At 41.9% G+C, this 27,934-nt stretch overlaps 1 protein-coding gene and 1 long non-coding RNA gene across 4 annotated transcripts in view; both read left to right on the top strand.

The window, feature by feature from the left end:
• LOC111258739 (uncharacterized) overlaps nt 1-27,934 on the top strand; it is an 82,287-nt gene that overhangs the window by 29,935 nt on the left and 24,418 nt on the right. The window lies entirely within an intron of this gene.
• Nucleotides 164-24,211, top strand: LOC147753737 (uncharacterized). Its single transcript, XR_015310275.1, has 2 exons — nt 164-1,076; nt 23,837-24,211. It is a non-coding gene; the product is annotated as an uncharacterized LOC147753737 (long non-coding RNA).

Here is a 27,934-nt window from a genome sequence, read left to right as displayed (position 1 = left end):
TGGCGAAGAATAATAGCGAAAAAAAGTGTGTGTTATAAGCTGCTCTCCAGCTTCTTGACTGAAAAACTGAACAGCTGCTGAGAAGGCGTACATGCGATCTCGACGGAAAAATATGGATTCTGGAGAAAACGCACTACAGAAACGGCATGCAGGATCCTGATGGCTGGAGTTAACAGAGCACAGGCTACACCGCGTCCTCTGCTATACGCGGTGTTTGTCGACTCCAGAGAAGATTTTGACTCAGTATCCGAGGGCCGGGATGACCAAATTCCCACCGCTCACACTTACCGCTGGCCTGGCTTAGGCAGACAACATATGCCCACTCTTATTCTCCATCTGGCTGAAGGGTCTCTCTGATCGAAAAAAAAGGGCCGAGGAAAACAGTTGAGGTCATCTTGTATGCAGGCGACCTAGTAACATATGGGTCAAACCTGTTCCAAATGCAGCAAGCTCTAGCCCGGCTCAACGCGGTAGTCACAGATTTGGGACTGAAGGTGAACCTGATCAAAACGGAGGTAATGGAGTTTAAAAGGGCTAGCAGGATAGCGACCACTAATACTTCGTCAGGTTGTCTTTTACCTTTGTTGTATTTGGGGTTGCTATCCTTGACCAACGGCAGAGGCTTCATTGCGTACATTACCAATGAAAAAGGTAGCGTTGACCGCATGGGCAATCGAATCGTCTCATCGAAACCGCTCTCATCTATTTTGACCTCAAAGTAACTTCGGTTGCAACGTATGGGATACGCATCATTTGGGAAGATATTACGGTGAAAAACCTCGAAAAATAAAATCGCTTTAAATCCTCCTTTTTTAAAAAAGTACTGGAACATCACATAGTTATTCGAAATAGTTCCACATATAGATGAATCGCCACAGCTGTCCAAGGACCTACGCCGTCACTTCGAACGCGCAGTGACGGGAGACTTGAAAACAAGCCTTAAGAGCTGGAAGCAAAAAAATTAAGGTTGATGTGGACTTTGCCTTCAGGTACAATGAGGAGAAACCAACTGACTAAAGAAACACGCCGTCACCGACTGTAGAGTCTGCCAGGTTCCCACAAAACTGAGGATACATGTAAGTGCTCTAAATGCGAAAAAAATTGTAATCGATATAATGTTGCTTATTGCCTTCTGGTATTATCTTTAGGACAACTGGGAAAATGTTAAATTTAGTTTTATACGCTCAGCAATAATCATATAGACAAACTATCTTTAATGATTTTATATACTCTCTCTAGTATTGTGATGTTGCGTTTCTTTCTTGCCTCCATGATTTTTTTTTATTACAACCTGCAAACGTCAATAAATAAGATTTGATTTGAATAAACTCTGATATGTACGGTTTAACTATACAAGCTTCCTTAAACCAATGCCCTCCTTCGGTGTATTCCTTCATCACACTTTCGCAGGGACACCATTGTTCCATTCGGCCTGTCCTAACTCGCTCATTGCCTTCACTCTCTGGCCGTTCCGGCTTAACATTTAATATTACCTCTCTAATTCATATCCAGTCACTTATCCTTCGAGTCCTTCCAATGTTCTCCCACACTACCCTTTCTCGTCCGGTTCTTTGATGTATATCTCGGCAGGTATCTGCGTAACAGCGCAGGGCAGCGTAAGACGAGCCCGCCATTCGGGCACCCGCGGTCTGGGCAGGTGCCGCTCATAAGTAAAATAGTAATAGTTTTGCTTCTGACACCCATTTAATCAGACTGATCGGGTTTGAAAATCTCACTGGTATGATATCTCACTAATGTCTAAATTCTAATAATAGAAGAGCAAGCTGAGAACCTGTCGTGTGTACACCTGCTGTTTACATATCCCCATTACATATATATATATGTAGGTTCAATATCGGCAGTCACGAGCTTTCGCTGTTTAACATTCGACGCGGCTGCCACGGGCCTGAATAGAGTAAATAGTATTAGAGTTAGTGTATTATGAACTTACCGTTCTATCACTTGGCTGATGACTCAAACTTAATAAGCATAAGCGAAACGACGACGGTTTTACGGGACGGGATGTTTTGCCCTCAAAAGTGCGACCTACTGCATATATTGCCCCCCGACTTACTGATGAGCACTTGTTTGAGCGTTAGATAAACCGCACAGGCAGGAGTGCGATCGGTTCATCCGTTGATAAGCGTTCGCGATCACTCTCGAATTATGCTGCTTTTCATTTCTTATTGTTTATTGTCGGTAATTAATGTCCACGAACCAGTGTTGCTACTTCTTTTCCTACTATAACCTTCCGTATGTAACTGTTACCTGAAGGTTTCCTTTTTTCGCCGGCTATATATCGACCCGCAGCGGCGTGCCATGATAGCGTCTGGACTTTCGTATAGCGTTTGTGCGTCTACGTTTCGAGTTTTACGTCCGGTATCGCCATTAGCCATTCTGAGCTAGATGGCTCCTACCAGCACGGAACGCAACCTGTCTATATATCTGCCTATGCCCTGATTCGAAGTTGAGCGCAACGGTCCCTAAGATTAGTGGGCAAATACGTTACCCAGTAAGATATCACGGGAACATAGCGTTTGTGCGTAGTGAATGCAATCTGGTAGACAGTTATCAATCAAACAAATAGTTGTAAGCACTCTGTTCAGACACTGTTGGTGTTTCTTCTTTATTCTTTGCCGTGCAAATCGAGCATCGATATGACAAACTACTAATTTGTCTCTAAAGAAGCAATGTTTTTCCGTACGCCACAAGTCGACGACGTCTTAGCGGAACTTCGGAATTTTGACAGTAGAAAGGTCGTATCATTGAGCTGCATAGCTTTCCGGCATCAGATCGAAAAACTGCTGGCTTCTGTAGCGCGATCTAATCGATCGTATGTCGAGCAGCGGTCGTCTATGTGTGCTCTTTATTTTCTTACCGTGTGCACCGAAACATCATTGTGATTCGTGCCGATGTATAGCGACGATCCGTACTGATGGTTTTGACCGGTAGCAAGGCCAACTTCGCTTGTCAATCAGCGCGTTAGAATCGTAGCGACTCGGTTAGCGGGATCTTTGCGGCAGATTTGGCTGGTGGAAAGGGATCCTTCTCTTGTCGGCGGGCAATGTTGATGAAATGGTATCGATTCGTCTGCATCGTTTTTTTCGATGAGTCTATTCATTTCGACTCGAAATCCCTACTTAGTAATAGCTGCCACGGCAACAGCAATGAAAAAGCCTGTACATAATTAAGCATTGCGGTGTGGATAAGACTAACATCGAAGATCGAAGCGGCGTAGGAAAGACGAAAAGAACAGATGCCAAAATCATACTGCTGACTAACGCATACCAGCTGAACCGGAAGTGGATCGAAAAATATTTCGAAACAGCAGCGACCTCATAATCGGCAGGTTTGATTCGGTTGGGCTTCTTAAATAACGGTAGCTTTGTTAAAAATCCATAGCTTTTCCATGCCTGCTGTACGACATTGCGAAACTGAGGAAAGCAGACAGCCTTTTTGATACGATCATTGTATCAAACTGCTGCTCATTACATATTAGGTGGTATAGCGAACACGAGTTAAAATTTATCCACGCAGGTAAAATCCTTTTTGAAATCGAAGATGCTCAGATACCTGACGATGCTAAGAATGACTTCAATGTACCTGGATAGAGACATGACGTATGTACGCATTGCTGTGATTATCTTTAGTATATCCTTGTTGGTAGAAGTAAAGGTGCCAATCGTGGTGTAAGAACCTTTCGCACGTACAGGACATTTTGTGTGCAGTGACGTTATTATTTTTAAGTGATAGTTGATCTGGAAAAACGAAATTGATAAATTTAAAAAAAAAAAGAAGGGGGTTTTGGGTAGCCCTTTATCTAACCCGACATTAGCCCTAGAAGAGTGTCAGGCTTATCCGTTAACGTATCGAAAGGCAGTCGTCAAGAAAGGTTTGAAGGCAATAAAGAACCTGAATCTTCTGTAGGGCGCGGCCTTTTTAGAGACAGCCGACCTTCAGTAGCTCGATTTAATTATAGACCTCAAAGCAAACCTGCAAAGGCAACAAGCATGGTAACGGCATAAAGCTCTATTTTGCTAATTGTTATACTAATAAAAGTAAAACTAATAGAGGGTTAGTTTAAATATATACATTTAATTGTACAGAATGTCAGAATCGTAGTCCGCCTTACCTATGATCGAGTTCTATAAAATCTATTTTACTCAAATTTTCTGAGGTTAGCCAGCTTCGTGTGAAATAGTTTATATTTAAAAAACCTACCAGCTACCATGTCGTGGGGATAACTTTATGAAACCAACAGGACGGAAATGTCAAAAATGATAAAGGAAATGGCAAAGAATCCAATGTTTTCATGCGAACAGTTTGTAGCCCAGTCTCGTCGGAAGTTGTTACACGGTCATGCGAAAAATTTAATAAAATAACAATTTCCAAGTTGGGTCGGCCTTTTCTGTCCTACGTTCATCATTTAATCGCTGACTTTTATAGTTGCACAATAGTGCTGGTGATTTAGAATTGGAGGCTTTCTCCTGCGTCATTGGCTTGAATGAGTTTTCGGAATCTGTCGATACGTGAAATGGACCAAAGCAAATCAAGTGTTATAATAGGTGCAAAATACTGGGTGTCTCCTTCCACAAAAAAGCCGCGATTGTAGTCGTCGTGGTCTTAATCATTATGAGTATCCTCGTAGCAACATACTTCACACTCCTGCTAATAACACAGTACTCTCATTGCTCAGCGCAAAAAATCGCATAAATCCTGCGCTTCACGTCTGTTTCCGGCGAGTCGGACACTTGACTGATATCAATGATACCCGGCTAATTTGTGCCTGGTCGTTCGTTGGACAGTTGCCTCTTTATTGAATCATCCTTATGCTTCTCTGTCCACAAGGCAGAAGATGTAAAATTTGCCTTCCAATCCAGTCTCTAAACCCCAGGTCGCAGAAAAACATTAGATTTTGCTTGGCGTAATCTGTTTTATGTGTAGGTGTTAAAGTGAAGTTAAATACCAACCTTGTACGCGGCTGTTTCATTTTCCCGGCTCTTTTCTATGTGACGTTAATGTTCGGACACATTTCGTGTGTTTCAACAGGGACCTTGTATCAGAACCGTCAGATCTTTAATGTTTTATTGCCTTGGTAGGTTCTGAGGTTTTCACGCCCACTGAGTTTATCGTGCAGCTGCCATGCTTATTACGTTAGACAGTGCTATTTTCGTTTCATCGAGCGCCACTTCATCGATAATTCTCGGAAGCCTCAACGGATCCATGTCATCTATACATGCATTTGTGGGACGATAAAATCGTTTCCCCACTAAAATGGAGAACGTCATCATGTACTGATTCGTACTTAAATACGAGAACATATCGTTATCTATGTTTCCTGTAGACAAACAGATAAATCCGCAAATTGTTCAGTTGTCAGATTGCTTCTTGTCTCTATCTGGGGCAGTTCTTGCAATGCCCAAAAACCTCAACATTGACGTCGCTAGTTGAGACCGACCATTTGTCACTGCGACTCCCCCAGAGCCATACGTATCCCCAGCCAACCGAACATGTGTCGTTTTCGATACGATAATTTCACCACAATACCCTTACCCCGGTCAATGGTTCCACCGCTCAATACGTTGTGGGAGCGACCAACGTCATTGTCATCACTTAATAACGGCCTACAAAGGTAGAAGTGGCTGACGCAGCTTGTGCAGTTGTAGCCAGGTTGTAATAGCGGCAACAACACGGGCTTGTTACAAACAAGAAGTGCCCAGGCACCGAATAATTCGTAATTCGTATAAACAAAGAGAAAGTAGCATGTCCCCTCATGGCTTTCGATGGCCCAGCTACCAGCAGAAAGAGACCCAGATCAGCTTTTGAAAATTAAAGCTCACTGTATACTTTTCCGGTCGATTGAATCGCGCGACTGATCAAGTCAACTGACTGATCGATTATACCACGTGGACGCTAATTTAGTCTCTACCTCATCGTTAACTAAACACGGAAGCCCAGCAAAGGCAATGATATCGCCAGCTCTGATCATGTGGATTGCCCACGGCCTCTGATTTGCTGTAGACGATTCGATGGAAGGATTCGCGCAGGAACAGTAGCTATGGCATAGTTAATAGTGGAGAAATATTGCTGCTTTTCATTATGCGTTCGACGCTGACCGTGTGATGCACCCTATTGAACAGGATGGGAGCGTTCGAGACAACATAAAAGCGAAACAGTAGATGGAAGAGAGGTGTGAACGACCGAATGATCAAGGGAGGGAAGCCTACACACGTGGTTTAGACTCTGTATCAAGAACATTGAGGCCTCAGCGGTCCAGTAATGCTTATCACAATGATGGAAAAAAGTATAGCAGGTGATACGAGAAAAAGTTTGTTGGTCCCGGCAAATTTCGTTACACCATCAGTAATAGATGCCTGATAGGCGCCTATTTTCCTCCACGGTCGAACGCGCGGGCCTAAATTGTAAGCAGACACAGCTGAGTGTCTTCTTCCACCCAAAACAAAAATCTCTTCGATGCTAAAGTCTCTGACTGTCTGACTAAGCGTAAGAGGTCCAATCAGCGCAGCTTTTCTTCCTTTCCATCTTCTTTTTTCTGAACTAAACTCTTAAATTTCAGCTGCAGCTACCAAAATCCGTCTTGGCTGTACGCTGGAAAAAAATATTATCCTATGCTATACCATAGTTGACAAATGCTTTGTTACGACGAAGCAGAGGTAGCGGTAGCATAGATGCAACAACTTATGTGTCGGCCATAGTGATGATAGGGTTCTGCCTTGCCGAAAGGAATGTCACACTCAGACTTCTTCGGCGTCACGGTGTTGTGTATGACCTGTAGAAACAATGCACGATGGCAGATATATGCACGCACGTATGTATAAATAAACAAATACTGGTTTTGGATAGCAGGAGCGGCAGCATAGCCGCGAAGAGCTACACTCCTCAATTAACGCAGCCAATAGACAACAATGGGCCGCATCAATTCCACCGATGGCCGGCAAGCATTGCTGACACCGAGTAACGTATTTGTATAACATCTACTCACGCTGAGCCTGTACTAAGGGTAACAACAACAACGTGACTTTCAACCGATACCAAGCCTTAACGCACTGACGAATGAACCTTTGACTGGAACTTGTTTTGTTTTGTTTCTGGCAACTTTGTTGATTGCTCGTGTAACAATTCATACGAAATTGCACGTGGCTATATGTCTTATGGTATGCTCAATGCATGGTTTATACAGATGTAACGAGTAAGCCACAATAGAACATATGATACGAGCTTTCCATAACATGTATTTCTCTATCGGCGATTGATGCGGCGGCTTTAATCACTGTTAATCATACATTTTTGTAATCAATGTCGGATGCTACCGTCTTAGTTCAGCATTAAACATTGCTTCTGCTTTGGCTGGCCTCCCCTTCAGCGCGAAACGAGTAGTGCGTCTCAATCCGGGTTCCGAACGTTTACCACCTTATAGATCCCTATACTTAACAGGTAAACGAACATACTATGAGAACAGTTAGCAAAGGCAAGCTAGGTCGTACTGCGCACCACCTTAAAATAGCGAAAATAATGATTATAACGAAACTACTTCGAATCAATTTTTCCGGCTTAATAAGTTCTAACAGAATCTTCGGCCATTTCGCGTTCGTTACGTTCATCTGAGCGTTGTACGTAGTCGCCGCTCGCTGAACACTTTATGGTTCCAGCACAGACGGCTACGAATGCGTACATTGATACAATATAGAAATAAGCGCTTCTGGATTAATCTTGGCTGTTGTCGAAAACTTCACGTCACGCTTTGCTTCGACAGCCAGAACGGGTGGTCTCTGAAGGCTGAAAACCACCTGACAGCCGTCATTTCCTGCATTGCGTAACGAAATACAGGGAGAAACACAGAAAGCTGCATGAGAAAAGTGTTGCAGGTTAGTGAATTCAAATTCCAAATCCATTGGTGCCGTTCCCAGGCATACATACAGTGTTTTTTTTCCCTCAGCTGGCCGAAAACTGTAAATTGATTGAAATCAACTCTTGCGAGGCGTCTAGAGCGGTATCTTCGCCATCACGCATACAGGCGTGTGACGTTCATACAAGGCCGCATATGAAAATAGCTGAAGATGATCCTATACCCACATATGCAAGTACACACACACACACGCACTCACGTATACACATTTTTCATTAATTGTTGATAATGTTGAATAACATTAAACCTTGGAAAAAATAATTTTAAATACTATTTGTACGAAAGAATAATTTCTACATTTCATTCATTATTAGCATCCATTTATTCGTTCAGGCAAAAACAAGCAATACGTAAAAAAGGTAACGAAATCAACGGCAAAAAGACCTAGCAGTACGTACTTGTCACAACGATGGCCTATCTATTTCCGTTGCATACTTTCCCTAATGTTTTATCCGCTCAATGTATTCTTCGCATTCGTTCCTGTTTGCTAAATCGAAGCAAATTGCCGATGCTACCGGATGTGATCATGGACGATGATAGTTTTTTTTGTTGTTATTTTCGACGCTGTCGTTGTTGTTTTCGATACGGTTGTTGTTGACGGTCCTGCCGTTGCTTTCGCCGCCGTCCTAATGGTTAGCACTGTTGCAATCTGCGAACTATCGCTGTTGGGGCTGCCGTTGTTAGTGAAGGTAAAAAATATGAATTTTGAACAGAACCAGTAAATGGACAAACTGAAAACCTGGGTTATAGACCCACCAAGAGGTGGCCAAGTATCAAGCTGAAAAAATCCCAGCGACAATAACGACGAAATAGAAAGCCGCACAACAGCCACGGCCACCACTCTAACCCGAAGCGTTTCGGTCCAGTCACAGCCCCCCATCGATAAGACCCCTTCGACGAAAAGGAAAATGATTTTTGCAATAATTTCCCCCAGCTAACAGTGACCAGCTAGTAATGTTTCCGCCAGCGTTCACCGCTCGCGCCTTCTTCGGGCTTGGTGCATCTTAACCCTATATGCGTCGGTAGCGTCTTCCAAGCGTTCGATTTCATCGAGACGAACACACGCTCGAGCGTTTTTCTACAGTCATAACTATGTGATAATAACTGTGAGAACATATGACTGTTTGATGGGAAAAAATCGCTTAGCACCAAAAATCGGTGGCACCATTGCCATTGTCTTAGCCTTTACGATCGAGAGATTTTGAATCGTTGAGCAAAGTTAACGTTGGACAGCGCTGCACTATGCGAGTAATGTTGAACAGCCGTAGTTGTTAATGTGCCTGCCCTTTGACAGGTAATAATCTGACGGGTCATTATAAAATTTTATGTGAAGGAACCGAGTGTTGTGTGAAAGCCGGAAAGGTTCTTCGATCTTTTTCGGTTCAATGGCAACACGTGTTTGTCGAGAGGCTCACGACCCGGAATTGTACAAACTAATACCTAACAGTCGTCTTCATGACTTCGGGCTCAGTTTATTTGAAAGAGTCTCTAATCACAATACTTAAACAGCGCTATAAATATTGTAACCCAGTAAAGCTTAGTAAGTCAAACAAGTACGTCGAAGAGCATAACATACACGGCTTTCTTTGGCCTTCTTTCTGGGATCTCTGATTTTAGAGATATATTTTACTCTTCCAAGAAGAAATGAACGTGCCTACGTGTATGAATATGCCCATTACTTCTAAACAACAATATAGCTGAAGACTTTTTCAAGTCATAAAATTCTTCTTCTTCAAAAAAAAAGCTGGCTTCCCAGGTAGATTTTACAGCTGTCTCCAGCAATCGCGAATGCAGATTGGGGGGGTTCAAACAAACAAAACAACTGCTGCAGTTGAGGATTACTACAACTCGAAACAATACAACGATAGCGCGTTTATCAAGTTTGCAGTGCGGCTTACTTTGGATCTGATCACACCTGTAAAGGAAACATACAAAAAAGGTCAAAGCCCAGCGTGTTCCAGCTACGAAAGTGTGAAATAGTCCTTAGAGCTGCTGGTACCAAACGAATAAGTTAGAAGCGTATAAACTCTCAAGTTTCTAGCTAGCATATCTCAAAAAACATCAAAGCAATGTCTCTAATTAGGCATAATTCTGGTTTAATAAAAACGTTGAGTGTAAAATTTAGGCATGTAGAGTTTTTGGATTATTAAAACTGAACGCATGCACCCGTTGTAAAGACTAAGACACGCTTCAGCTGCTAAAATATCGGTGCTTTTCAACGCTCTATACTATTTTTACCCATTCCTCACAAACGATGTTTCTCAAGAACTATATCTCCAGCGAATACAGCAATAGTGGGGGGTAGTCACTAACCCCCAGCTTTACATGGATACCAACTTTTGTCACCGACAGTTTTTTTTAAGAGTGTTTCTTTCGAAACACAGCTTCATAAAAAAACAACGCATTACCCCCGGCACCCCTCCGACGTCATTGTTAGTTGCCAGTTGCCAGTGCTGTTATTTCCGGACAGAGAAGCAGCACTTCACTTTTGAGTTCATGTAATTTGTTTGCTTTTCGTTTATGGTGTTTTCGCTTTTCTAATCGAATGAAGCAGAGAGAGAGAAATCACTTAAAGCGACTTTTCCGTTTTGTTACTCGGCGATGGCGTAGCAAAAGCTATTACTGCTGGATGTTGGAATTGTGGGGTAGTTGGAGTAAAATTATCCAATGGCTTTTTGACGACCACAGGAAGCTATATATACATACATATATCACCTGCAAAATATCAAGCAGGACGCAGTTCACGTTTTTTCTACCTAGGATTTGTTATTGTTTCTAAGGAAACCCAAATTGGTCGATATTTACTATCCTTTTGACGTGATTTATCTCAGATAAGTCGTGCAATATTGCAAACTGTCCTTTACGAAGTCCTTCTTCAATTAACATTATCGGGCTTATCGACTGATAGGTTAGAAAGGAACTTGGACGATGCAGATTTCCTGCACGTGGTATAGGTGATCTACAAAATTTCCATAGCCACATGCCCAGAACAACAAAAGAGAGAATTAAAAAAATTTGCATCGTACATGATGATTCGTTGATTCAGTTGGGATATGTGATATTATACCTTTGTGTTATTTTTGCACATAAGGTTCTCACTTTTATCAAACAGCGAACGGCCGACCTCTCGTTAAACAACGGCGAGCGTTGCTGCTTATGTTTTGCCAACGACACTTAATACACAATTGATGTAAATGATAAACTAATAATCACCCCTTGTTCATCGTGGTTAGAAAAATAATACAGTGACAAAACACCCAATGCTCGACCTGGCCGGGTCGAGTTGGCTAGAACCCGCGATTTTTTAAGTGGGTTGTATTTTTGCCAAAAATGGTCCTACTAAGAGCTACACTGCCCGCTCCATTCATTTAGACGACGACGAATGTCTCCATCTTGAAGCCTCAAAGCAAAGTGAGCGGTTATGAGCTGTTTTGTAAATAAGGTTCACATGCTGTGTACTTTGTGTTTAATAAGTGTTCATGCAAAAAACGAGCAAATTCCCTAAAACAGCGGCTAATCCATCCCCAGATCGTGCTCAAAGCACAATTTCTTTCGGAAGGCGTAAAACTCGTACACTTCCAGCATATATTACATATGTGATTTTCATTTTGTCCAAAAACTATTCTAGCTTGAACTCACCTTAGAACATACTTTTTGGCGTTCGACTTTTTGCCTTTTGTGATCAAAATAGGAACGGAACGCTGTCAACTACAGCTGGCCAAGATACATTCTCAGCTAACAAACAAATTTCTGGGTTATCGCTTCGTATGCCCCCAATTATAGATAGACAGAGTACAAGTTATAGATGTTAATTAGCTAGGCAAATGTGTGTTTCATTGGGGCGAATCGGATCGGCCTTCCAAGCCATAACACATTCTGATAGGATATTTAGCACTGCACAGATACAAACACCCTTTGCTGGGCGACTAGCCCCGCTTCTAAGGACCATATACTCTGCTAAAAATAATAGCGTAGTAGACGCGCCAGTTTGTTACTGCTATTAGGCTGTGGCCTGTTTCCTCTCGCGCATAGCAAACGGGCAATCGACTATAGATAGCCACATGAACTTCTAATACCTGCAAACTGTGTTGGCCATATCGGACGTCGAAATTTTAAGCTCTGCTGGAGCATTTGATTAAATAGACGAACGACACGAACAAAATGCCGCACCAGATCGAAATAATTATAAATGGAAGAATAAACAGTTTCATTGCGAAAGCTAGCGGCCAACAACTCAATTCTCTCACTATTTCGACGACGTTTTCATCCACTGTACAATGAGGCCTTTAGAATGGGGGCAGACATCTGATCGAAGGACTTGTTTAGACCTGGACGGCAAGAAACGACAATGATCTTAGATTGGTAGCGGTATTTCGATGATGTCTCCTGCGAGCATTTGGGTTCAATTCGATAACTGCCAATTGTTCCTATCGCCAAAAAACAAGTTTTTTCTGTGGGGTAGAAGATAATCATAGAAAACAAAAAAAAATTAAACGTAGAACGTTTGAATTGTTTAATAATATAGAGCTTCGTACTGGCTGATAACGAGTGTATGATGACCTACAATTAATATAATCATAATGTTAATCAACCTGTCCCTTGTATGCTTTTTCCTACCCCTTTAGATTTTTCGATTGCAAGTATTTACGATTTGAAATAGCACAAGGCCGGTGTTTAATAATCTGCTTAAGCTGTTATAAACTTTAACTCATGATTTAGTGCAGACAAGTTAAAAGTTGTTAGCACCAATCACCGTGCCCAGCAACGATACAACTTGTCGCATAGTAAACAAGCTTTATTTGCTCGTATGCAAACCGAAGACCTTTTCGACGGCCAACGAGGTCTAAATAAGTTATTCCTCAATATAACAATTGTATATAGACTATTTCGTAAAAGCAGTTGCCGGATTTCGTAAAAGCAGTTGCCGGCCCCAGGAGCTCCAGTTCTCGCAGCTAATAGCGAAGTGTGTCTTTCTGTATGGTAATTCTATTTTTATTATCATTTTTTATTTTCTGTATCATAAGTCGCAATCGAAGACTGCGAGGTCCTAGACTACGATTTACTAATAAGCCTTAGATCAACCAGTCGGAGGTGATTACCCCAGCCGTTTGGATGATAGCTGCAATTCGTGTACAAGTCAGCTGCAAGCAATGAAATACTCAAAACGAACCTCTATAATATTATATCAGGCTTAGCTAGACAAAACAGCACCTATTTCACACAGGGTTCTTATTCATTTCCATAGTTTAACTTTTAAAACACGTGTACAATATAAACTGAACAAGGACGTGGGATCCGGCGCATTTTTTACTCTGGATTATTTACGATAAGTAAGGATACTGAGCTTTCATTTTGTCTATATGATCAGTGTAGCTAAATTAATATTGATCAACGTGTAAAAAGCGAACTTTTGTGAAGTGTATGCCAAAAAAAGAGACTGAGATAGATCTGAGAACGGAGATAGAGCTACTGATCCGTGCATTTCAAATCCCGAAAATAAGAAATAACATAGTGTAAATGGTAAATTGTAAAACTAAGTTGTACCGATAAGTTTTTCCAATTTTTACCTTTTACTAATTTTTCAACATCTTTTCTTTTTTATTTTCTGCGGAGCTTTTTAAAGCGATATGCGAACTATACAAAGCAAAAAAGATCGCTTGCAGCTAAAAATTCGCACGCTTCTAACTACTATTTACGTACGTACTAGAATCTTCTACCGCTGAAAGCCGTTGCCGCTTTCATTACTACTCAGGGGGGTCAATATGAGGTTCTGTTTCTTCAATCACAGCCTAGATGAGCGATGTCCCATTTACATGCTGCTATCCCCACTATGCCATGTCGAACTTCGCCGGAATTTGTCCAGTTCTTTCTTTTCCACACTTTGTGAGTGCTAAACGTCGACGATATCACTTTCTTGTTGTTGACGAGTTTCACTTTTTTGGTCCATTCTTTAGTTCATCCCGAACGCATCTTCGTCTAAGCTATCATAGTAAATACTCTTCGTGTTGTCTTCTCTCGTCCTGGTAGCCGGATTTTGCCTCTTCTGTAAGGGAGCGGGTCGTCCACATCTCACCATCTGTCCCGGGCGATACTGCCATTAGCGGCTAGTGCCCCGAAACACCGGGAGTCAGACCTGAATCCTGCCGTCGCTTCCCGCATTCTCCCGTGCCCCTGTGTCCCATTCATTCCCTCGTAGACAGCTGATCATATTCATTTTATTCCATACACACACAGACACATTGTATATATATATGCGTGCTTGACTCTCAGAAGACATCCTATCGTCGGGTTCTGTTGGCTGCAGCGCGAAGATAATGAGCGAGCGGCCTGTCAAGCGTTTCTGTCAACAATGCCGATGCAACTTAATGAACCAGCAGCTGGGAAGATGGCGCCGGCAAAAGGAGAATCTCGCACCTCGTATGGCTCACCTGACGTTAACGTTATTGCTGGTGTTTAACAATGTTCTATGGAAGATGCCTGTAGCTGATGATGATGCTGCACTTACTAATACTAGTACAGTAGACATATACGATGTATTTTTGGGTGTGTTCATTTGGAGCGCTTTACCGTTGTTGAAGAGAAATTAAGCACGGAGAGTAATTGGAAGAAAACGCTTTGCGTAAGCCTAGCAGGTGACAAAGGTCCTTTTGTTGGGGGAACGCAATGTACGAGCGACATATATAAGAACGATCATTGAAACCAAACAATGGCATGGGGAAAAATTAGTCAGGGGAATACCAGCGAAACACAGCGTTATGAAAACGAGGAAGATTTGATAATAGCGTGACAAATAATTTCCTGATTGAGTGACTGACTCGGAGAAGTGGCAGTAGCTTTGCTTATTGAAAAATTTCATTTACGTACGTTCAATCTGCTGCAGATTTAATAACATTATAGATCGTTCAAATCGAGCAAAAACTATGTTTCACTCATAAAAACTTTTGTATGAGAACGTTAGCGATATATATATATAAAGATACAGAAGCTTCCGATCTACTGTAAATTGTCTGCTGTAAATCTGCACCAAAAGAGTGCAAATTGTTAATCTGATAGCATTTGAATATACGAACTCTCTAGTAGCCTAACTTAAACTAAGTTCGCATCGCTCACCGAGCACAACCAATAACACAAACAAACAGTAATCATATATCGCTATAATAATTCTGGAGTACATGAATAACACAAAAATAAAGGAATAGGGCGTATCATTAATGTTGACGCTACGTACCGCTCTCACCTTCACTTTTTAGGAGTAATGCAACGTACCTTCACTACTGTCATTGGCGGAAAGCTCCGTCCCTGTATATGGCCTGCAAGTGCGCGTATTCTGGTTAAAGCATCGAGAAACAAACGAGAGTGAATGGGGCTGTAGACGGGTTATTGTTTTGAGGGGCGGTATTAGTAGTGAGCCTGTCGCTGGAGCCCTACTCCACACTCTACACGTCGACATGACTCCGCCATGCTGTTGTTGGCCAGGGTGACGGAGGGCAAAGGCTTAATAGGGCGAAAGCGTCAGGGGCACACGTGGCCATAAGTACACAACAGTCCTTCGATACCAAAAATAACAACCACTATACTACTTCTGCTGCTACTAAAAGACGCTAAAGCCAGACAGCTATGAAGCGCTCCAGGCCGAGGGCCGGCCAAAGAAAAACTTTACTTTTGTTACTACAAGTCCAGCAAAAGCAGCGACGGCCGCAGACGCTTATTATTCTAGCCTCTCTTATATCTCAGTTGGGACGTCAGTGGAATAGGTTTTGGAGGATGGAACAGCACCAATCGATTGGTCGAATCAACTTGTGCTTGTAACCTTCGATTGTATTGCTTTCAGTTTCTATTTGAAGGATGTGGCATTCTTATTCTATCAGGAGACGTGCATGAGGGATGAAGGTACAAAAAAACTGCCGCTGGCAGAAGAAAACAAGCTCAGCGGCAGGACAACACAGGACGACGATCCCCGAGCCTGGAGAGCTATGTGGCTAGTATCTGTAGAAATGGTTGCGCTTGTAACGTGGGAACCGGTGCAATGAAAACTTAACGATACCCTTGAGCTTCACCTGCTCTCCGCACCAGGTGAAGGCTGTCGTGCAGTATGATTAACTCGAATGTTGATTCATGTGCGTGTGTCTTTGACAACGACACGCAATTTTTGGGATAAAATCGTATTATTGCTGCCTCTATATCGTTTTAGTAACAAATAAAGGTTGTCTTATGCTAGCATCGCATTAGCGGAACTATGGGTGCTTCAGTACTGCATGAAGGTGCGGTACAAGGTTAATGGTCAATTAATAAAGTTAGCTATTATATGATTAAGCTACGTAATTCGGTCGAAACATGACAGACACTTGGAACTCCAATAAAACGTAATACGTACAGCAAATTATATGACGTTACAGATTCCTCCGTTTACGGCCCTCGAAGTAGCCGAAGCGGTAAGCGGGCCCGTTACCACTGATTTAGCGCTGTTGCATGAAACGTATACGCTCTTTAATTAAATTCTTCCCGCTCCGTAGTTAGTACTTATTGAATGATTTCATCCCGTCAGCTAAGTTATTTGGCAGCGTTTGTTACCGACAATAGGTAAAGCCACTCAATGTGCGGCGCTACTCATTGGATATCCAGTCATTAGCGAAACTAGAGCTAAACAAAGGTTCTGCTGATTACTCTCGAAAAGCTGGCCCACGGCCACTGCAATCCAAGTGGTGACGGACGTCGCCTTTCTTGGCCTGTGGTCGTCCCGCTACCTCAGTTTTCTTCGATTCTATTCTGCTAGTAAACATGTTCAACAGCGATACGTCAAACAAGTCAGTTTTGGCCCGTCAGTGTAAATCCTTTAAAACACGCATCATTCACACGGACGGACGCCGCAGCGTCTTCGGCCTCCTTCAGCTCTGTCTATGGAGTCTCGCTTAACGCAAATACAACGGTCGAATGGAAGAAATAAAAAAGACATCAGATAGACACGTGATTGTATTTTATTCTAACGTAAGAGGCATCGCTTCGTTTGTTATACGATTACTATGACACGGATGATCTGTAAAATACCCTGGTTTACATATTGTTTGCTTTGTCCCCACTCAGTCGCCTATAAAAGCTGACAAAGTTTCATTGGGCCCTCTTCCTATCGCAAATCTGTTCTCTTCAGTAGGAGTGGCTTCGCTCGAGGGCAAACGAAACATCAAATCAACTACCGTTAAAGAGAGTTCCCCTCATCCCAACCCCAGCCAAGGTCCCCTCACCTCTAACATAATAATATGTTAGTATAACCAATATGATAAAACGACAGGTAACAGCGTTATTAAATTTGAGTTTTCTCAGTGGCTCTCTTCTTTGTATATACATTGCGTCTATTGGCGGTAAATATATATATAATATTGCGGTAAATTTACGGCAGCCAAAGCGAAACGGGCGTCTTTCGTTCGAACAGATGTTCGACAGGCACAGAGAAATCATTGTAGAGGCTATAGTGGGCAATGCAGTAACAGCAGAAATATTCGCACCGATAGTTTGGATCCATAGGGGTTCGACGAATCGCAAGGACGTCCCACCTTTCTTGTGTCTGATAATCGTGACTTAACGGTATAATCTAGATCTGATCCACTATTAGATATTAAATAGGCGGAATCAAACACAAATAGGAACAAGTTAGGTTGAAACAAGGACCGCGGGCTATGAAACTAGACGTTGTTCTTTTTTTATAGCTACCTCATTAGGCTAGCGATTCGATCTAGTAAGCTGATGTAGAATAATAGGTGGTTAATGAAATAAGTTCAACCTATAGAATTCATGCTGTGCATCAGTGTTTCTATAAGTGTTCTACAGGAAATTGAAGAATAATTCAAGCAAATGGAAAAACAGAGCGGAACTGGGAAAAATGATACGACGTAGTCATGATACACAAAATTAACGATTTTTATAGTGAAAAAAATTTTGCTTTTTTCCAAAATAACGCCAACTAGTTGGTGTTGTTTTTCCTATTTTTTTTTTTTTTATGGAAACCTCTCTAATCACCACACAGGTGGCATATTTTAAAAAGCGTCTAAAGATCTTGAGAATGCCATTTAAAATACTTATTATTTACAATGAAAAACTTTTTAATAAGTTTTTCATTGTAAATAATAAGTACTAAAGCAGAACCGAACAAGTTCTAAAGAGAAATTAAAAATAGAGAAGAAATAATTACTTGAACTAAATTTATATATGCGGAAGGTATGTTTTGTAAGAAAAAGTTCCGTTATCATTTCAGAACTTCCACGATTTTTACTCAGATCACATTTGAATATTTGCGGATTTATTTGAGACGCAGACAGTGCCATCGTATACATTTCACTAACAAACGTGGTCTGTTCGTATTATATAATATTCTTAAAACAACCAAATGTACGTTTACGTTATATAGAGCAGCAGAGAGAATGTGCCATTGTCTTCAGTGAGACGTGCGCGATATCTCGATCTTCTGCATTGAACAATAGTCAGAAATAAGTAAACAGCTTTACTTGCAGAACGGTCTTGAAGGGCCCTGTTATTAGCCACTGACGTCCATGATGAGAAATATAGCACTCGATCGCCGCCAGAATCCTTTGAATTTCTCTAGCCAAGCAAGAACACAATTGATTTAGGCTTGTACACAGATATTAGCTATGAAAGAGATGAAAGGCCAGAACGCCTACCATATAGGTACATTTAACCTTTGCCTTAAATAAAGAGCTCGAACTCAAGAGTGGTTTGTAGAGGTATTTCCTTCTTAACAGACATGTGTTTGAATTTATCTTCGAAATGTATCTCTACTAAAAAATAAATATGAATTAACAAAAAGCTTTGCTGTCTTCGGAAGATTGAACACTGTTTACAGATGCAGCTATCAGATGCCAATTTCAGAGCCGTATTTCTATATTTTGGGACGATTTTAGAGTAAATGTTGCTCCGCACAAAGGTCTATCCACGCTAACTAATATCAATCATGGGTGCGATTCTATAAATTTACGAATAGGCCGCAGCTAAAAACACCAATACTTTTACATTGGGTCGTACTTGTATCCGCAAAGGTCGAATTCACAGCTGGAAATGGCAGTTCCTTACAAAGGCCACGTTCAGACTGACAACCATTTCTCTGATGAAATGTTCGATACTGGCCTATCCGGATCTGTCGTCAGTGGTTTTCTTTTTCCGGACCACATTGGCTAACGTCTCCGATGGTCTGCTGTTTCGGAAGGTGATCCGTATACATTGACGTACGTTCGTTTGTGACGTTGCCTATAGTAAGAGGTAGCCCTACGATGTAGCTTCTACCACTCGATTTAATGGGCGGGTGTCCGGATAATTTCATCAAGTAAGACATGTATGTGTCGGCGACGAGTGCACAACAAGCTATAGCTTGGACTGTCATTTAGAAACATTTACCTTGCTCAGTTGAAAACAAAAGAATTTTTCCTTAGTATTTTAAAGATTTGCGCCTGTCGTATATGCGCCTTGCTGAGATTAGCACTTGGGTACTATAATAGGTATGTTAAAGGGTGTTTTTCTTAGAATAGAATAGCTCGAATACGTACGCGTTTTTGGCATCTTATTCTAGTTATCTAATTTAATACGATTAAGTGTTATTGTTACCTACCCACCTACGACGATAACCTAAAATTTAATGAAACAAAGACAGAGAAAATATTACTTTTTCAACTTACCTATATTTTTCCAGATTTTGTCACCTATGCCGCAATTGCCATGCTGTTCGAGCATGTACAACTTTTGCCGACTACGTTTGTGGTACATATAGTATTTGGGATGTCGGGTCATGACAATGACAGCTCATCCACCCTGTGTACAGCGGTGTACTGCTGATACCTCTGATAACTTTCAGTGCACCGATCGTCGTAGCTATGATCGTTATTGAATCAAACATCTCGTGAGGTTCTGTTCACGTCGCCACTAGCGCGACCTTCAAAGCAGAATGAAAATACCGTATACCCTCAATCGTGAGATTTACAGTAGGTCGTACCCATGAATCCCGCTATCTAAAACTGTCGCTTTGACTTTATTATCTGTAGTCTGGTTATTGGAAACGTTGTGCCTAATAGCGGATGACGTAGTTGTAATTCCGCTTGCTATGACTAGTCTTCGTTGGTAGTCTATTACAGGTAATGATCTGCTCGTGTAGTGTTAAAAATATATTGCTGCCGATCGCGTCTGTTTACGGTTACGCATGCCTTATAAAATGGTATCGCAACTAAGTTAACATTCTGTGATTCCTGGCAATCAATAGAACATCTCCTGAGTTCGATGTCCAGTATTGCTGCCTTAGACTTTACTACTTTCAATGGGTAATTGCTACTTACTGCACTTAAAATGAATGGTATGTCTGTCAATATCTTTCTAGCTTCCTCTCACGTGTCCTTGTATTTGATAGGCAAACGCGTTACCATCGCATCGATCCATAGTTTATGGTAGCTTGCCAATATCTTCGACCTATGGCGATGTCGTTTGGAAGCATTAAATACATGGAATCTTACATCCGATATCGCCCGTTAGGCACTGCTGCTTTCGGCCTCGTTATAACCTGTCAGGACCCTAGAATCACCTTCCTTGCTCTGAATGCCTCTTCCTCATAACTGATCACGAACAAAGTCAAAAACCAGTGATCGTTCTCAATGTGCTAGCATGACCGGCCAATCAATGGCTCAATTGATCAGCAACTGATTTTACAAAAAAAAAAATGCGCTGTGCCAATTTTCTTTTCCTTCATTTTCAAATTCACCTACAACTTTACATTATTGTGCCATGTGGAAAACGTTCCCATCTACCATGGCGTTGATGAACATTACTAGTGAAATGTACAACAATTTTGTACCGTGGCCAATCCAGCCCGCCTGCGCCGTGTTTGCTTAAATCAATCATTACAACTTCGATTTCTGGACCTCGTGAGTTTTCCGCTCATGACTTCACTATAGATATTGCTAGAACTACCGCTAATTCATATGTTGCTCTTACGATTTCATCGAACTGATCCGGCGTTCCACTAAAACATGAAGCAGTGCACTTCGTTGCGTGACCATATCCACAATAGTTATAGTGATGACAGTGGATGGTGGAACACACCCAATGAAGTTTAGCCGCAGATGCGATCGGCATTCGCGAGGTCCATCGGCTATATATGAGTCATGAAATCAATGACGCTTGGGTAGCGAATGAGCGCGTGTGTATTACGAACGAAAGCTTTTGTTGGACGTTCTCGTCGTGACGCAGCCCAGCAAGAGGATCAAGCCACGATAATGTCGGTTATTATAACTACTGTAGACATTTATATGAGATGCCCATCAAAGTAGTTCATTTTTTTATGACTGTAAATCGGATGGCACGCGTCATTGCCGAATCTTAACAAACTGCCAAGGCGTGGACAAACAGACAGTCATTAATTTACCCATGTCTGCATTCAAACAATGTTCTCTCTCCGAATGATATGCGAGGTATAATTAAGGCGTCCATTAAATAAATTAATGTCAACCTACGAAAAATGAAAGCATCTATCCAGCCTTTCCACGTGATCTCGCCTATAAACGATGCCCAGTGCGCTACGGTGATTCCGCCGATATTATAACCATAATTATAATCAATCGTGATAATAACAATAATAGAAACAACAACATTTATATTGATGAACTATAGGACTATTATATGTGAGTATACCTAAAATAAACACCAAAGTCAAACACATCCTTGACCTCCGATTGCCTGATTCGTTGACGGCAAGGTTTATTCGTAATAACACCTATTATTTACGTCAAACTCAACCAGCGGGCAATTAGGCACCAAGAGCGCTCGGTACCTCACGATGTGTGCATACCATATACATTCGCAAAACATATACCTCAGTTCGTTTTTTGAAGTTTTACGTATGTATTATGCCAATGAACAGTATCACGTATTTCTATTTGTTCACTTCTCTCTAGTGATGCTCCAAACAGAAGGGGAGCCAAATGAATATCTAATCGATCGGCTAACATAATACATAATGAGATCACAATCACGACGCCCACCGATGGCCCAACATAATCACCTACGGAATTCTGGTCTTGCTACCCTTATAATGGCGATATTTTGTTTCCGAAGCCGTTGACGGTTCTATTGCGAGTACTAGAGCCTTTGCTGCTGTTGTTAAAGGATATGCAGGGCCGGCTGACGTTGAAGTGTATTGAATGTGACATCGCTCATAGCGCTACCGTTGCTGGTCAACGGCGGACGTGCGACGCCACACCATTGAGAGCTCATAAGCAGACTAAATTCTAGACAGAGCTTTTAGGACATTGAGACAATACGAAAAATGACGAGTAACACGTTTCCTAGTATTTCGTAGCAATTGACCATCCGTCTCAATAAGCCGCCGGAGTCAGTGGCCATGTTTCTTCCACTAAATGCTCCCCAATACGTAGAAAACGGCGCGTACAAGTGGTCCCCATCTGTTGATGCTGAATCTGGCGCTTGGCCAACTCGAGAAAGCTTCATCTGGCTATTGGCCCTTTTTTCTTTGAAAGTTGCCTTTCGATTTCTCTTTATTTTTTTGAAGCTGCGAGCGTCGTACGGCCATCTATGGTAGGAATGAGTCAAAGAAAAGCGCCGTGAGCTCCACTGATATGTAACGAAACTTCAAAGTTTTCAATGCTTGTGTAATGCACCGTTATCTACCGTCGGTGACGTTTTTGTTTCTGCTGCTGTCGCTATTTCTGCGGTTGCGACTTGACTTCATCTTCTGTTTGCGTCGTTAGTTGTTGCGGGATAGGGGAAGTCAAAAGTGAGGATTCAATACAAAGTTCCTCTTTTGCGTACTTTGAAGGGCAACTTTTGCGGTGGCATAAGTGAGTGTGACAAGCGATAGAGATGAATAGGGTCGACATCGGGCGTTATTCAATCGCTAGCGTCACTGTTAATTCACAGGTTCAGGGAACGGCACGTCGAGGAGACCTATTTCCGCTGCCGTAACACGGCGCCGACGACACCAACGCGTTTCAAAGCGTTCAGACAGACAGACGTCGTTGCTTGCATGAAGCGTCTGGATTGGAACGGAATTTATCTAGTGTCTGCGTGGTTATCGTTCATGACTCCCGGAACGAATTAAACCGAAATGCAGATGTGTGCTAATTGATGCGACGAACGCACCTAGGATCCCAAAAACAAAAAAAAAAAGAAAAAATATTGAAGAAAATGAAGGCATTTTACAGAATCGTTAGTTTGTTGTCACAAATGACAGTGCCTTTGAAGGGCAAAGCATCCGCTTAACCAGTAGCCGTAATAATAGAAAAAATTGAAGACGTCATGACAGAAACCGACTCCCTCACCGCGTGCCGAGAAGCCTCACTTACCGGCAATAAGGAGTGCTTCGATCAGTATTTTCTACTTTGAAGGGGAACTTCGTTACGAACTGCACTTGCGAGCTCCATTTGGTACGAGTTAGCACTGAATATCTCGGTCACATGCCGTTGCATTGAAGTCAGTTCAAACTCAAGCGATGCGTAATAAGTGATCAGGGTGTGCGCGCAAGCATACAAACCTAAAAAGGAAGACAAGATTCGATCTGGTATGATATCGCAACCGCATTTTCTTGTATATGTAAATGTCCTCTCTCAATAGACAAATCATGGAGAATCATGAGATCCAGAGACAGCTGCTATAGTAAGATTCTTCTGTTCTATAGGGTGGCCTGTAGGTATGCATCGGTGGTGGTATTTCAAAATGGCAGCAGCCAGTCAGCTTTTTGTCTTCCTGCTGTATATGGAGTAATAGTTTTTATCGAGACACATATGTAAACGAATGCAAACGACCAGAACATGACGACATATCGTCATCATAATGCTAGCGAGGTACAAGAAAGGCGGTTATCAGGGCCGGATTCACTGAAAGGTCTTAATTTTTACATTGTTTCAGTGTCAAGCACCTTTGAAATCTCACAAATTTATCTGCTTGCCTGGAGGAACATTGGCCTCGGATATCGGTTGATTGCTCGGATCGCATCGCTGACGAGAACAATGTATCACGGCACCGATGGTTCAACGCAGTCCGCGGTCACTTACCAAAAGTCGGACAGTCTTCTTCAGGAAAAACGTCATACATAAGATACATAATTGGGGATGAAAGCAGAGTAGTTTTTTGAAATATTATATACAGGATAGAAATAAAAAAGCAAAAGCGCTATTATACGAAATTAACATACCTGTTAAGGGGGCGAGCAGAACCTAGAATCAAGGAATATAGTTATTATACACCCGCTACTTCTAATAAATGCACTATTCGGAGACCAAAGCATAGGGAAGACCTTGTTTTTTTTGTTGCTTATGATGCACATGCATCCATTGCAATCAAACATTTTGTAGGAAAGTACAACGTTCCAATAACCTGACATCCAACATCTCTTGTGACGTCCAACATCATAAACAGTTATGCCATCGCATATACTTCACGTATCCTTTGATATAAATTACTTCATTTCCATGAAGCTTGGTAGAGGTTATGCATATCGTAGCAAGGACAGTCGATAAATATCGATCTTGTCTTCTCTATCTTAAAGCAAGTCTCTGTGTTCCAGTACATTAAACCTGAGCGTGTGACTCGTAGTTTCAACGAAGAGGCATTTAACGAGCGGCTTGGCTCTTCCATCAATCGGTTTACACTTAACCTATACAGGTATATATATCTATATAAGTATATAGGTATATATACATATATAATATAACAGGAAAATGAAGTACTTGTGGTACGCACAATAAAACTAACTCGTTGCGTAGAAAACATCAAACCAAACCGTTCGATAGAGATATTTGAAAACCAACACGCGGAGGATTCAGTCTAGAAATTGTCTAAAGTTTCTCTGTTAATTACTTTTTCCACGGTCTGGAGCGAGTCGTATACTGTTCCGCATTTATTTATTTGAACCGTTTTGTGGACATCAACATTTCAATTAAAAATTGTATCAAGTAATTACACGTGCCTACTTTTTCTATGTGCTTATACATTAATATTAAGGCCAGTGCCGTTAAGCATGTAAGGTTCTTGATTTTCGTTATTTTGAAACGCCACAATCGCAAACTTACGTAACAACTGGCAATAATTAGCACCGTTTTATATTGCTACGAACGAATGCCATGAAGTAATATCATTCTTCCCTAAACTTTTGCTCGTTGTCAATCGAAAATCAGACGAGTATTCGTGCTTCAACATTCGTCACTCGCTATTCGTGCCGGGGCATTAAGGACGTTCGGCTTTACGCGGATCCTTATTCGGTGACGGCTGTTTTGTCTAATCAGCCCATCATCTATCACTGGATATTATAATAAAAACTGTAGGAATTCAACACAACTGATCCTTGCAGCCACGCATCTTGTACAAAGGCCTCCCATTCCATGATATAATTGTGCGGCCTAAAACGACTGTCCGCGTCCATAAAGAGTCAGCTGCCAACGAAAGATACAGCTCATCATCATCTTAGTCGGACCGCCTGCATTTTCAGCTGGTAGTCTTGATTATTTGTTTCAGTTTTGTTCACACTATTTCACGCCGATGGTTACGCCACAGAATTACGATAAAAATAAAAGTATAATAAGGGCTTTTCATCAGTATCATGCCAATCTTCATTTCCTATCATTTTAAAAGCCGAAGAATCAACAACGCCATATATCGGGTCGCCGTCAGTTCTGCCTCTAACGGTGCTTATCCTATTAGGTTAGACATCGAATCAAGCGATGACGTCTGAACGATGCCGATTGGAGGCTCGTACCGTAGACAGCCTGGAACGCCTGAGTGTCACAGCCGGGTTGGTTTAGCACCCGCACAGAAGCTGACCAGTTCCAACGGCGTCCAGAGTAAAGAAGAACACTAGTAAAAGTAAAGTAAAGAGAAACTACGAATCACGAAATGAATGCCTGAGGCAGTAATGCGACGTTTCTATCACCTGTAGGTTTGCGGAGCCATTTTTGCACCGACTTTTGGCTGCTACAGCGTTCGATGTCTTTGCCAGTCACCTGTGACCAATAACTTTTGGCGAATCTACAACCGGGTAACAGGCTTTCGCCCAGCTATGCTCGTTCGGCTCGTCGCAGCTGAAGTCCGTCAAATTTTTAATAGGAGGCGACCGTGGCGGAGTTGGCAATAATGACGCTCGGCGGCATCGTTAAGTACGACGACTTCAGCATCAAAGTTTGAGCGCGACCCATCGCGCTATCTAGACTTTTAGAAACTGACGAGAGCTAATCCCATGTCTTTTATGCTTGGTCTTGGCCCCACGGCTATCGTAATGTATTTTGTTTCTTTAGTCGATCACACCAGTCGTGTAATATCTAGGACGTATCAAAATAATCCGTTTTGAGTGTGTAAATTATAGGAGAACTGGGAAAGAAGATGGCTCTACCGAAACTCTATAAGATTGCTTCGTTCTTGTTGACGTCTCGTCGTCGGCGGAACGAATGAGCTCCATTTTCAGCATTGCCTATGGGTCCGTAATGCCCGTCAAATCTAATAGTCCATGCGTTTGCAGATAAAAAGCCCTGAAGACAGGTCTATTTCCCTTTTCTTCGCTTTCTCTTCGACGAAGATTCTTTGATATTTGATGCTATTGATTACTTTGACTTGTTATTTACGAAAAAAAAAATTATCGCCGCCGCTGCTTTCACATGCAGGCGTATGTAAATCATTATTTCGTCTACTTTGTTTGACCGTATCCTATACGCATTACACAATCCATCTGAAGTTCGTCTACTGTAATGGAATTGGTACATCGTCCAAAGAAGCAATCATATTACTGCTTTTTTAACACCATTTTGATCAGCAGATAGATATCAAGTGGGCAGGGGCACTGGGTCCGGATGTTTGCCACCGCTCTTACCCACGGGACTTTTCCGCGTACAAAGGCAAAAACCTGATTGCTAGTTTTATGCATTAAATCCTTTTTGTGACTATAAAGCGGCAATAACGGCTTAGTTCGCTGAGCGTCACATTGTACGTCCGTCCAACTATCGCTATCGCTGAATTTTGTTAAATCAATTTTACCCCATAATTGACAACGATTGCTTGAGTGCTGGCTAAGAACAGTCTAAAGGTCATCTAGACAATTTATACAGGCAGCAAAACTACAATACTATATGAGCAGGTCATGACTTTTCAGTGACCCCCGGTTTCTTGTGCCAGACAAATATGGTAAACTGTGTTCAAAGCAAGTATATTGGCGAGTGAAATTAGGAGAAGGGAAATAATAGATGAGTGGGTAGTTAACCAGCTGCGACGCTCTCTTCTAATAAAGCCCATTGGAACTTTTTTTTTTTTACTATATCATTTACTATAAATAAGCCCATCCATATGTCTACATATTTCGCCTATGAATCCGGCAAAAATCCGACCGATGCCTATCTGTATATGTTATGATGCCAGGCAGTCCGGGCTACAGCCTGCCACGCGCCAATCTCATAAGCCAGGGACTACAGATTTGGCGAGAAAATCATCACGAACAGCATTAGTAGGAGAACAATAATAACAACGACAGCAGCAAGAACGATAACAAAAACATTTGCTTGTATCCCATATCGGTACAGGATCAACGGCTCACGCAGTTCTTGTGTCCGCGTCTACATCCGTAGCCGCCCTTGGTGGCGCTGTGTAGTGGAATCACAGCGTGGATTGAGCCCTCTTTAAATTTCAAACAGCGAAGAAAGCCGGCCCAGGAAGCACAGCAAAAAAAATGTATCATCACTGACCATTTTTAGTTTACCATGCACGCTTCCGCTACGTGCACAAAAGCGAGATACGACCTGCATCAGCCGTACACTTGTTTTAATCCGTAATGGTCCACATTTGAACCTACACGCTTAAGGGCAACTTATCGTTACACAAGCAATAATATAAACGTAAATGATATGTTGAACTGAGAGGTTACTTATATGTGGAAAATTCATCATTCAAGGCTATCACAGGACGCGTGTGCCTCGAACAGTCAGCATAGTCGGAACCGCAAAGAGAAAGGACACTGACGCCTGTTTA

This window comes from Varroa jacobsoni, unplaced genomic scaffold, assembly GCF_002532875.2.
Source record: "Varroa jacobsoni isolate VJ856 unplaced genomic scaffold, vjacob_1.0 scaffold_258, whole genome shotgun sequence".
NCBI lineage: Eukaryota > Metazoa > Arthropoda > Arachnida > Mesostigmata > Varroidae > Varroa > Varroa jacobsoni.
This window is presented reverse-complemented; position numbering and strand designations above follow the sequence as displayed.